Source organism: Typopeltis vanoorti, chromosome 4 (assembly GCF_054136105.1).
Source record: "Typopeltis vanoorti isolate ZY-2024b chromosome 4, IOZ_Tvanoo_1.0, whole genome shotgun sequence".
Lineage (NCBI taxonomy): Eukaryota > Metazoa > Arthropoda > Arachnida > Uropygi > Thelyphonidae > Typopeltis > Typopeltis vanoorti.
Window position 1 is genome coordinate 35,819,112 of NC_143552.1, and position 8,739 is coordinate 35,827,850.

At 32.9% G+C, this 8,739-nt stretch overlaps 1 long non-coding RNA gene across 1 annotated transcript; it reads left to right on the forward strand.

Moving 5' to 3' along the window:
- Positions 1-1,568: 1,568 nt before the first annotated feature.
- LOC150107230 (uncharacterized) lies at positions 1,569-7,528 on the forward strand. Its single transcript, XR_016548180.1, has 2 exons — positions 1,569-1,821; positions 7,010-7,528. It is a non-coding gene; the product is annotated as an uncharacterized LOC150107230 (long non-coding RNA).
- The last annotated feature ends 1,211 nt before the right edge of the window (positions 7,529-8,739 follow it).

Here is an 8,739-nt window from a genome sequence, read left to right on the forward strand (position 1 = left end):
CTCATCAGTGAGTAGCTAGACCAAAGTATAATACTAAGGGTATAGCGAAAAGAACTTATATACCCTGCTATACGAGTTGTCAAAAAGGTGTATCCATAAATTATTTCTTCTCTATTGTATTGTACTATTCCTTGCTATTTTTTTAATTTTTGAATCCAATTTTTCCTTTAATCTAACCCTTGTTTGATAATTTCCAGAGATTTCAATGCTAGGAAAAAAAATCTATCCTATTTTACAAAATCAGAGCTTATTTTTTTTTTTTTTTCATTATCCAAATATGTGGACAAAAAACCTTTTTCTGGAATATATCACAAACACTGCTTCCTCAGAATACAAGAAACTGGGGTTTTTTCCCTTGGATTCTGAGGAAGATCTAAGTCAGGTAATTTTTTGTTTAAAATTAATTTTTCAATACTTTTCTTACGGTGGTGTTCCTAATAAATTCTTGATTCAGTATATAAAAGAAGTTAGACTCTCCCATTGACTCCTATTTAACCAATTCACGCCACCCCTTTTAGCATTCAGTTTTCTTCTGCATGCATTTCCTATTTATATATTTCATCATAACTAGCCTTTGCAATTCCTCCACCGCCTCTAAATCTGCTAATACGCATGCAACGACTGGTTGCATTTTTTAAAATATGCTTCCTCATGAATAGTGTTTAGGTCTTCAGATCTGATGCTAATTTTTTTTTCTTGTTCCCAAACTTTTGCTCATCCATAGTATGGAACACTTATATTTTATCTCTGACACCTTCTGGTCGAGATCATCATACAAATCATAAATTCATAATATTAAGAAATTATAGTAAAATGTTTCATTATTTATAAATGAATAAAGAACCAGGGAATTAAATGTTTCATAAGCTGTATTGTGCCGTTTGTGTGTGTGTGTGTGTGTGTGTGTGTGTGTGTGTGTGTGTGTGTGTGTGTGTGTGTGTGTGTGTGTGTGTGTGTGTGTTCGAACAGTACAATAACAAATGCACTTAAGAAAACGCTTACATATCCTTATGCAATTATGTCTCACTACTGGAAATTTCTTTGGTTTAACATTCATTATTTCATGATACAATCACAGCTAATGTCTCTGTAGAGTTAATAGCTATGCATCGGTAGGAAACCTCGGCATATATCTGGAAGGATACGCTCAAGAGGTGGTGAAGATGACTGCTAATAACTAGTTTCTTTTATGAACTCGTTTATTTGTAAACTTGTCTAGTTATCATATGCTGAACTGATATGCTAATCAGGAATGTTACATTTACACTTCTTTAGTTAGTCTATTGCATAAGGAAATTTAAGGAGGCTTAAAAAAGAGAGAGAAAAAACGGAGCAGAAAATTTTATTATTATTTTCATTTAATCAATCATATATGCGTGTACTGTGCAGAACAATAGAAAAGAGAGGGAGAGAGAGACGACGCGAGTTATATGCATCGTGCTTTCCGATAAAATTTTCGCAACCGACGCGTGCCTGCTTACCGACCTTCGGCCGGCTTGTAGGAGGTGAAACAGGAACGCTGTCAGAAGTCTAACACTTCAAGAGCGGCGTGCTAGACAGCACACAGCCTACGTGATCATTGCCGACGCCCAAAAACTCTCTTGAGATTTCCGCAGTCTATCCGCCGCATCTGGTTTCGAGTAACTCATGTGGTGCTTGGCAGCCCACCCCCCCTCTCGGATGTTCAAGGTTTCTAGAAAGCCTGTGATATAAGAATTATCTTTTTTTTTTTTTAATTAAATCTTGAAGAGACACAGATTTCATTGAAGACATTGCTAGCCAAAGAAAATACTGTAGAAAGAGCTAGACAAGCTACAAGAGGTAAAGGATGTCATTAAACAAATCATTATTTTTTAACTATTTATTTGCATATAACAGCAAATTTTTAATTTTTTTCTATAAATTTTGAGGTTATTTTCTTTATGTTAATTTAATTAACAGGTTTAAATAATTGAAATAATCACGTTTATTTCGGTGAAACTTCATAGACTAGTTAATATTATTTGTATAATAATCTCATTTGATTTATTTTAATCTAGTGAGATAATTTTATCGCTAGATTGAATTAATCAAAATACGTGGAGAAGGGAAGGGGAAAGGAAATAAAAATGAATATTACTCATTAAATTTTTGGATTTCGTCAACAAAATATAGATATCGACTGAATAATTTTGGTTTTATTATCAGAATTACGAAATCTAAATCACTGACAACAAAGCCGTTTCAAAAACGAATACTTTTTTAATACTCAGGAGATATTTGGAGACAGATGTTTCCTAGTTTAAAACTTAGGCTATTAGGATAATCTCTGCAGCAGTCTAATATGCTGAAAAAATAATATTTTATGTAATCTCTAAAAAAAAGCCTAAAAAATACATTTTTCATTGAAATAATACAGTATAATTCATTATTACTAAATAATATTCGACATTTAAATTACATAAATTTTATACGTCCTGTAAGCTTCATATTAAATATCGGTGGATAATAATCTACCGATTTTTAATACTATACCAAATATTTCAGATTAACGGGGGGGGGATAAAGATATTAAGTTTCAAGATTTTATAAAAGTATTATTTGTTTGGAAACCTACTTGAAACGAGGATTTCCTTGTTCGCTTAGTACTGAAGAGATAAATTTTAGAGAGAAGATCGAGTGCAAGGAAACAGAGATGAGTCCATAGCTGTTTGTCCCGAGTAATGGTTGCAATGATGACAAGCCATTTCTTCAATGAAGGCAAAGTGCTGATTCTCTTCCAAAGTGTAACTTTAGATGAAAGTCATGAAAACTACCAAATTAATTCCATACAGTTCAACGGTTTTTTTTCAGTCCTAAGCGGATAATCACTCATCTTTATATTATCTGACTAAATATTATGAAAACAAACGCGATCGAAATGGGTATTTAGTTTCCTTTATTATATTCCACTAGACAGCTTTTCTTGAAAAATGTTTGGAGCCTCCTTACAATCTCCTCCGTTATTATCCGATTATGGTAAAAAATTTCCGAGAATGTTAAGGAAAATTACAAAATTCTAGTATTTTAATCTGAGATAGTCAAATATTAGACTTCGCTGTTCTTAGCTTGCTGTATATCATATTTTAATGCTGTATTAGATGTTATTTTATCTCCAGGAATGTTTGTCCTTTGTTGTAAAAAAATTAACTGATAAATGCAGAAAATATTAGTCCGTTGAATTATTAAACATTTTGCAGTTAATTTATTTTATTTAATGAACTCATTAAATTTAATTTATTAAAAAGTGGAAATCGTGAACCGGTTGGATCTGGTTCTATTATGTGAGTGAGTGAGAATAGGGAGTAGCAGGATTTAACCTCGGTGCAGGTCAGTTTTCGATGTTAATGTCACGTACTGAACACCTGGTAGTAAAATATGTACCTGGCGTTAGTAGGTAGCGGTAGATTAAAGGCAATCATGAAGAGAGAGAGAGAGAGAGAGAGAGAGAGAGTTGCTGTTTTGTAATAACTATAGTATACTTTTAATTAAAAAACGTATTTTACATTTTTCGTATATGCATCCTACTAAACTTTTCGAATAATATTCCATCTAATAAGAGCGATATAATCTCCTCGCAGCGACAAAATACTGGATGAAAACAAATTTTGATTAAAATTATATGCTTCTTTTTGAGATGCACCACTGGTTTATTTGAGATAAATTAACTTGTTGAATTCGTCACTTAAAAAATCCCCTGCAATTGGGCAATATTTAAAACATAGTATGTAGATATTAGCCGTGATATATCAAGATACTGAGGATGTTTAATTACCAACCTCGAGATCTTTTCAAATCCTAACAAAATACATTAACAAATGAATGCTTCAGAATTCGAATATTCTTCTTATTGCGTATTGGATGTTTTTGTGGCATAATCGAAGTATGACGAGTGCCATTTAATTGGAAATGCTTGGGTTCGAATTATATGTAGTCCTAATCCTAATTTATGCCCACGCGCAGACCTACACTTTTTACTGTGTAGGCATTCGGAACCGAAATCTTACGGAATAGGTTGGTTATTCCTTATTCCTGGAGATATCCTATGTCTGTAGAGGCGTGTGCTCACGGGACCGGTTTGCTTGTTTGCGGGAGGAAAACCCCCAGATAAACTGGGGAGAAAAACCCTGCGGTCCAGGCCCAAGCTGGCTAACTTTGGCTATGTCTGAGAAAGATCCTTAGGCTCCTCATGTCGGCGACGAGAATCGAACGCAGGACACTCCTTCCCAGGCTATGGTGGAGAAGCCCATAGCCATTTGGACCATATGTAGTACTCGAGAAATATTTTTCCAATCTTTTCAACTAGAGTTGAGTTAACAGATAGCATACAGATGTGAGGATCTCCTCGTGGAAATTTTTTTTCTTCGCAAATCAAACCAGTGGATTATCAACACGTTGAAAACATAATGCCCTCGTTTCTTGGACTTGCTGCTCTGACATCGCACAAACGACATTTTGCTCTGTAATACATTTTCTAATTATTTAATCCATCTCTGTATATAGTTTCCTATTTACCAAAAGTATTAGTACAGGATAATTTAGAACCTAACGGGATTGAAGAATCATGAATTAACCTTAGCACTCTTTGCATTGCTAGTGAAAAAAAAAATCTCAATATTTCAACTAAGAATATTAAGGTTATTTTGAATGATAGCCGAACGCAATGAGGTCAGCATATTATAAAAATTCATCGTATGCGTTCTTCTGGCTGTTTCCCTGTTTTACAGAATTTAAAAATGTTTTCGAGAGAAAACACACCCTTGTATACCGCCCTCCAACTCATCTTAGTTGAGAAGGTCTTTACAGTTCCTGGCGTCCTATATGGAATTCAAACCCACGTCTTTTCAACCACAGGACATCTTCCTTACCGACTGAATAAGGAGGCTCTCCGAAAAAAAAAGAAAAAAAAAAAAAAGAAAAGAAAAGAAAAGGAAAAAACTTGACTCTGAACAACAGTCAATATCACCTAAATATTCTCGTATTTTTGTTCTTCTGTCTTAATCTACTGCTTATTTAAGCAGTATCAGTGTCTTTTCGTATTTTAGGAAAGGCACTTTTATTATGATATTCGTACTTTTACTAGAGAGTAAAAGTACGAAAAGTAGGAAGTTTCAGATAGCTAAGGTAGGTGGCATATATTTATTTTTTATTTTATTATTTTTTTATGTCGCTCCCGCCTATGAAAGATTTTTGTAAACCTATACTGCATTTGTATTGTGGGTGGGTTAAGAATATTTTCTTTCCTTTTTTTTTTATTAATATCATATATATTTTTTTATTTTTATATACAGTCCGGAAACTGCGATCTAGAGATCAAACATCGAACTTTTTCAATCCACCTCAGACCTCCAATAATCGGAGAGGTGGTCTCACACCGAGGGTTGAAATTCATCAGCCATCTAAACAATCTCGAATATCTATGCTGACAGCGGGAATCGAACACGCAACCTCTTAGTTGCAGAGCGGTTACGCTAACTGATTGCGAATTAACTTCTAATTTTACAAATTGTGAATTTATTGCAAATGATCATGTGACCAACAATAGAATAGGCAAGCCTTGTTACTAATGGTAATGAAACCTGACTAGAAATAAGACAGTTTGTTGATTTTCATTTGGAATTAAGAGATAATGAAGTTTTTGAGGGCGAAAAAAAAAGTCTTTCTCTAATGCATTGAGACTTTGCAAGAGCCGGTGCAAAGATATTTGAAACGATTTCCTCTATCATCGATAAGAAAGTCCAGGAAGAAATTTCTGTTCAATTTTGAACTTCAGAATACTTTAATGAATAACTCAATTAATGAATTTTTATTTTCTCATTTAAAACAAAATAATAGTTATACGGAAGTCAAAGGCCAGGCGTTCATTTTCATTTTGTGTTAATTTTTATGTGTAATTCAAGCAGTATCAGTGTCTTACATTTTTGTAATTCAGTGCTGAACATTTTTGCTTTTCAAGTAAATACATAGCAGTATATAGGAAAGCACATCAAAATATTATATTATTGACACTTTTTAAGACAGTACTGTAAGGCTAAACATTATATATTGATTATTGGTCATATGAGAAAATGGTACTTTTAGCAACAACGAGTACTAAAAGTAAGTACCATTTTAAATTAGTACTTTTACCAATGAACTTTTAATCAAAGCCAAGAATGAGCATCGCTATTCCTGGAAAGAAATAACGATACTTCGTGATGATGCATATGTCATCAATAGATAATAACTAGATTTGGTTTAAGGCTATTCTTGCAAGTACAACTTGCGATCGACGATTGGATAATGTGAATACCCACAGAAATGCGCTACATGGACACACAATGAGATTAATTTTCTAGAAGAGTGACTACGAATTATAATCTTCCACACCATAAAAGCACTACATTATTTTTACGAACGCTTAAAAAAGCAAAAAAAAAAAAGTTTTTTTCTTTGTTATTGTTGAGATTCAAACTATTGTTGAGATTCATCAGATAATGTTTCTATTGTTGCGTATAATATTGAATATATGTCATATTCAACCTAAGTTCTTGAATTTTCAACTGAGTTTTGACTGTTTTCACTGAAGTCAAGATGTAGTCACTATTACATATTGACCATTTAATTCTGTTCTGAGATGGAATGGAGAAGGCAGCGAGCAAACACCACTCAGTCAGAAAAAGACCATGAATTTAGATCGTAAGTTTGTAAGAATGTTCAACCCTTTCCCAGAATTTTTTTGAAAAAATATACCTTTTTCCTATTAATATTTCACTAAGATTTTGTGATTATTCAAATAATGAATAGACATAATTTATTTTTAACGATATTTAGGCCATTTTTCTTAGAGATTCAAAATTTAAAAAGCTATTATGCTTATGAATAAATATCATAATGAGTAATTAACAAAGAAGTTTTATTCCATTATTTCTATTGTATAAATAGCATATTACATGAACTTTAATGTTTCGATAAAATTCTTACCAAAATAATGTTTTCTCTGTTTTCACAGGCGCATTTCACAGAGGAGTCTTCCTGTCTGTAAAATGTAGATGATCAAGAAAGTTGACTGGAACGATGCAAACAGCGAGTGCAGTTTACCTTGGAATACTTTTTTCTGGACTTTACATTAATAATTCTGGAGCCATTGTATTGTCGTTTTAGAAGGACATAAGCTAATTCTCAGAAGACACATTTCTGCTAGCCCTGGTTATAATGTGAAGCAATAGCTTAGACGTCTCTTCAGAGAAAAGTTAAATGTGAAGGAAGATACTAGTAGAAACAACATTTCATTTAAACATTAGAATTTTTATGGATTACTAATTGCAGGATTCTTGTCATTGTAAGTAGAAAGTAGAAGAAATTTACATAATTGTGAAACTTATAATGTGATTCCATATGTCCAGTCCAGATCAGAGCTAGAGTACAGTGGCGCACGTATTTATATTATTTTCGCATGAATTTTCTCTGTTAAAATATGTAAGTTGAATTTTTCATCAAATAAAAGTGTATTTATTTTAAATATAGCATACTCATGGCTTGACTTTGATAGAGAATTTATGGGTATTGTGTGATATCTGACTATAACTGCATCGCTTAATCCACAAAACTTGTCAGCAACTAGCAACAGTGGTCTTCTGTACATAACAATACAAGGTTTGCAGGGAATCAGATTACAAATAGAACAGATCCGGAAGAGAGGACAGACGGAGAGATTAATTTTTGACTGCGTGATGAGGAGTGACGTGAGCGTGAACTACTGTACGATTTTAATTTGAAAATGAACGGGTAAAGATAGACAACTGTTCGTCTGCATTGTAGAGTAGTTTATTTTATATTTTCACACCTCAGAAAAGTTATCAAACTTATCCTGGATTAATCCTATAGCGACCTTTAATTTGCAAGGTTTGTGTAGTGGTCTAATAATATTGATCTTAGAATTTATTTGTTTGTTTTATAGATTATTACGTGCTTATGAAAATCTTATTTTTCCCTTTAGAACAACATGGTCAAAAAGCGTACATGGTTCATTCGTTTGAACACAAAAGTATTCTATAAAATATGGATTTAACATGAGAACTGAATGAAATTAAAATATTTCTTTACTTACGTCAAACTCGTTTGTGCTTCTTTTCTTTCTCTTCTATTTCTCTTCCATATCATCATCTGGCCGCGAAGCAAAATACCACACCGGTGAAATCAAAATCTATCACTCATTTAAATCACTGTTTACCTTTGTAAACAGTTCACTTCTCGAATATGATATTTATTTTATTTTATTATTTTATTTTTTTTTCGAATGCGAAGCTATGTAAAATGAGTATATTTAGAAATAAAACTCCTGTTACTTTGTTATAGATGTAATATCGTGTAATCATAGTATTTCTGAAAAATCTTAAAGAACAAACAGAAAATTCAATCAGTCATTCAACTGCCCTTTCATTCAACTAGCATTGATTATAATATCGTGTGATTATTATATTCAGAGTAACTCCATTGACACGAGTGTGAAAGACAAGAAAATTGAAACGGAAGATATATTATTAAAGCGCATGCTCTGTATTAGTTAAAACAGCAAAGAACTACAACTAGTTACTTATAAGAAATTGGGACTCCATATGAGAGAAAAGATTCAACTATTGCGTCACGATCTTAACCGACTGTCTCTGTTCAGATATTCCGGTCTACTCTGTGATGCCAATCAACGAAACCGGTAGGAACCGGCTCTCTCTCTCTCTCTCG